Source organism: Triticum aestivum, chromosome 7D (assembly GCF_018294505.1).
Source record: "Triticum aestivum cultivar Chinese Spring chromosome 7D, IWGSC CS RefSeq v2.1, whole genome shotgun sequence".
NCBI lineage: Eukaryota > Viridiplantae > Streptophyta > Magnoliopsida > Poales > Poaceae > Triticum > Triticum aestivum.
This window is the reverse complement of record NC_057814.1, coordinates 193,910,906-193,916,029: the sequence shown is the minus strand read 5'-3', so window position 1 is coordinate 193,916,029 and position 5,124 is coordinate 193,910,906.

Below are 5,124 nucleotides of genomic sequence, written 5' to 3'. Positions count from 1 at the left end.
CGGGATGGAGCCACCTCTCCTTTCAGCCCCCTCATCAGAACCACTTGCGGGTACTCAACGAGCCGACCCGACTTTAGTCACCACATGTGTCATGTATATAAAGTATATAGTATATACCCGTGATCACCTCCCGAAGTATAGAGAAGAATTGGCGATATCTGGTGATCAAGGGGGGGGGGCTTGCCTGGTTGCTCTGGCAAGGAGGGGTCGTCAACTCCGTAGTCGAACTAGGGGTCGCTGGCAGTCTCGGGGTCTACCGGAAAGAAGTAACGGAGGGGGAACACAATAAATAACAGAGCAATCAAAGCATCACAAAGCATAACATGGCAATACGCAGTGCTAGGTGTGCCCTAACGCGGTAGTAGGTGATACCAACGAAGGGGGGAACATCCGGGAAAGTATCCCCGGCGTTTCGCGTTTTCGGACAGATGAACCAGAGGTGAAATGTTGCGCGTTTGCTATGCTAAGGACATGTGGCTGACGAACGGGCTGCGTATTCGGATTCGTCTCGTCGTTCTGAGCAACTTTCATGTACAAAACATTTTCATCCGAGTTACGGTTTATTTTCTATGTTTTTCTAAAGTTTTAATCATTTTCTGAATTTATTTATCTATTTAATTCTAATATTATCCAGAATAGTGTAAGCTGACGTCAGCATGACGTGAGCAGTCAACAAGGGGTTGACTGGGTCAACCTGACGTGTGGGTCCCGTTCATCATTGACTCAGACTAACTAAACATGATTTATTAGCTTAATTAGTTAATTAGGTTAACTAAGTCTCATTAGTTTAATTAAACGTAATTAATTAAGTTAATTAATTCATTAACTAACTATTTATTTATTTGTTTTAATCACTTTTTCTTTAATGTTTTCTGGGGCATGGGGCCCCCTAGTCAGTGGCTCTGGGGGAGCCATAGCGGGCGCGGGCGTCGGGCACAGCCCGAACAGAGGCGCACCCGACCGGGCGCTGCGGGGCGGCAGAGGAGCTACGGCGAGGGGGTACGGCGCGCGGGCAGGGGGGTGAGCGCGGTGAGCGGCGACGGCTGCAGGGGCACGAGGCTTACGGCGATGGAGGCGTAGTGAGCGCGGGGGCAGAGAGGGGGAGGCGTGCTCAGAAGGGGCCGGTCGGGGAGGGCAGCGGGCTCGGGGTGGTCCGGCGAGGTAGATCGACGACGGGGGCGAGCGCGACGCGGACGAGGTGGCGCGGGTCGGGCGGCGCCGACGAGGCGACGTGTGGACGACGACCCGAGGCAGGGGCACGACGTCGAGGTGGCGGGGGCGTCCAGCGACGCGGGACGACGGGAAGAGCGGCGCCGTCGTCGGGGCCTCAGGCGGCGGTGGTTGGAGACGGGCGATGGGGAGGCAGTCCGGCGAGGGGGTCCGGGCAGCGGGGTGACGGCGACCACAGCGGGGCGGCGTCGAGGCGCGATGGCGACCTGTGGGGAGGGGGACGAGGAGGCGATTCGGCGACGGTGACGGGGCGGCGTTCACCGGGGTTGGCGTAGGGGCGGGAGGGCGTCGCGGCGAGGGCGGGCTCCGGCGTAGTGGCCGCAGGGCTCGGCGGCGGCGTTCGTGCCCCGATCCAGATCGGATCGGGTGGGGAGAGGGAGAGGGCGAACGAGTGGGGGAGGGTGGGGGTGTCGGTTAGGGTTTGTGGGAGTGGGGGGGGGGAAGTAGCCGGCGCGGTTGGGCCGGCCTGGCGGCCCTGTAGCCTGCTGGGCCGAGGCCCAGCTGGGGGGGTGTTAAGCAGGGGGCAGCGGGCGAGGCGGTTGGCCAGCTAGCTGGGCCGGTTGGCCCAGTGGGGTTTCCCCTTTTTTGTTTTTGTTTATTTTCCTTTTTCATTTATTTATTCTTTTCTGTTTTATTTTAGTTACATTTTATTTTAGTTTTAGTAAAAATTATCACTAACACCTAAATTGGTACTTTTAAATAAACTACTGCCACATTAATTCTTATCCCAACTAAAATAGTTTAATGTTTTATAAAATTCAAAAGGCATTTATTTTATTATTTAACCTACAGTTTTAATTATTTTGAACACTTAATCACTTTATTAAATTTAGGTTTCTTCACCACTATTACCCAGGATTTATTTAACACACTTACACCATTTTAGTTTTCACTTTTGAAAACTTTAACTGTTCGACTTGATCTTAAATTTGAATTTGGATCGGTTCTAAACTAGCACGAGATTAGCAACAGTAATCGTGGTGACGTGGCATCATTACCAGAGGGTTACTGTAGCTTGATTACCCGGGCGTCACAATTCTCCTCCACTACAAGAAATCTCGTCCCGAGATTTAAGCGGTGGAGTAAGGGGGAAAAAGTGCTGGTAGCGAAAACCTAACGGGTCTTGTCGGTCTTGGCTGCCCTTTCGAAGAGGTTCATCCCTTTCGTTGATGTCTTCATTACTCTGCTTCAAGTCACCATGATTAAGTCGTCATCCTTTCTTCGGGATCTCCATCGTACTTACGACAGAGTAAGGGGGGTATTCTGGAAGAACGGACCTCTGCAAGGTTGACTATCTGGTCAATATCATCGGGGAAGGTGGCGGAAAGTAACTCTCGAACTAAATCTTAAGAAAAAGCCGAGAGCAAGTAAGAAAGTACCATGAGAAGTTTCAAACGGGTAGGCAATCTTTCGAAGCCTGAAACAAAGTGTGAAAGGGGTTCAAAGAATTCGGAATAAGAATTATGTCTGATGCCAGTATAGATCAGTAGGACGGTGGTCCGTGAATTACATACGAGGCCACGCGCGATGAATAAATTTGGGAACAGGGGGTGCACAGGAGAGTCAGGTTTTGATCCTGTGGAACTGTGGGTTATGGGCCCACCATGTGGTTAAAGTAGGAAGGGCGGTGACATCTTGCATGATCATGAGAGCAAGGCATGTCAGAGGGTAGCCTGTCAGTTATATGTCAGCAACATCGTCGGTACCAAGGGCAAGGGATGAAGAGAACCATTTTCCTGCTCGTTGAAACGAGGCGGACCAATAGGCAAAGTTCTCGTCCATCGGTGGTTACCGGAATGTCACCAACAATAGTAACAGGGTCTTACTGACAGAGTTGTACACCGAGGTGTTTGCACAAGCAGGGAATTAATACTGCTTAGATCGTAATGATCACCAGAAACGTTAAGCCAACCAATGGAAAGGAAAATATGATTATCAGATTAAACAGAACAATGGAAAGGAAAATGTGTTTAAACACATATTTCAGGGGGTATATCCTTCCCAAGGACAATGGTTAGAAGAGAACCATTTCGGTTAGGGAAGAGGAAGTTCATGACATTACCCAAAGAATGGTGTTTGAATAATTTGATAAAGAAAATTCAGCATGGTGCTTCAGATGTTCTTATTGAAAATCGGAGTACCACATACATGCTTCGAGATAGCATTGACATGATCTTCAGGCAAAGGTCAGACTCTAGATACACAAAGGACTTATTAGGAGCAACTCATAGAATAAGTCTTACAATTTCCTCATGGAAGAATGGTTAACCTTGCTAAAGAGGAAACTATAATAATAGGTCCTCCGGCCAGGTGTGTTAGGCATGACATCACCTTAATGGGCCATATAACGACAAAATGTTATAACTCTTGGAAATGTTCCAACCATCATATCTGACCGAGATTCAGACTTGATTGGTGTCAGGATACCTCAGACTCGGGATGCCTGAGAAGACAAAGGTGCGACAAATTGACGAGAAGACATTATAAGATTCTCGGGAAATGAACTATGGAAGCGAGTTCCGAAACAAGAGTTCATCAGTAAACCAAGGAGAGGATGACGAGGTGGCTGATGGACTCAACAACAATTCATCAGAATTTCAAAGGATGGATTTCCACAATTATGTGAACAAGGAGATAACATTTGTCAGATCAATGATATAATGAGATATGCTCGAGGAAAACATACACAATTAAACATGGGTTGAAAGGTGCACCCGAAATATGGGCTAGGTAGCACGATCAATGTTCGAATGATGATTCATTAAGCCATAGACGTAGAATGAAACTATAGACCAATAACTTCAAGGCAATAGGGTTGCTAGAAGTTTAGAATTTACACATCACAGGCCATTTGTCGGTATTTCGTTTAGAAACAACACGGGGACCAAGAAAGAATGGTGATGGTGAGAAGTATCACTGTACCAAGAATTCTTAAGAGGTGGAGTAATGCTCACGACATTCTTGACATCAAGATGGTAATACTCCACGGTAGAACATAACATAGGTTGGATAGCAGGGAAATCAAGATACAACACAAAATATGAACAAGTTTGTGTTGGGGGGAGGCAAGAATGTTGTCGATGATAACACAATACATCGAGGGGCAAGGATGGTATTTCTCATCCTGAATTTCGACACACAACTTGGAAGAAGTCAAATTGTTGACAATGATCACGACAAATTTGTCGAGAGGTTTTCAAGAAGATGTAATTGATCGACGATGACATCAAGTCAAAGGAATGATGAAAGCGAAAGGTTATTGGAACCACGGGTAGGACACAAACTCGAAGTCAAGTTTGTTGTTCAAGGAGAAGTGATATGACGAGGAAGATCGACGCAAGATTAGCTCACTGTCGAAATTTGTGCGCTGGGAAGGTCCAGGTAGCACAGTTAAAATCGGCACGATAATGACATAGCCGAGCAGGCTAGGAATGACTTGAAGGATTATTAAACTCGTAAGCAACAAAAATTACTTAGAGTTATTGAATCGGAGTGCGGAATTGATTCACTTATCGGTGTCCTTGAGGGGTTCTAACAACTCAGAACCCGTTGGAAAAATGGAATCGGCAAGAATATTAGTTGATGAAGAACTCATAAGAAGTTAAGTAGTTCCTTGGCATTCTCGAGATACCAGGGGGGTAATACTCGACGACAGACCAAAGTAGAGGTTGGACGGGGGTATTGCTCTGCAGAGGACAAGTGCTTAAACTTGCACGAGAAATGGTATTTAAAGGAGAACATGGTCGGAACCACGATTGCAAAAGGATCAATACACAGATACTAGACGATATCATATCAAGGAAATTGTTATTATTACAAGAAGCTTCTATGATAGGATCTACATCGTGTCCATGGGCATGAACACAAAGTTCAAGGTCGACTCCCACTTCTCCA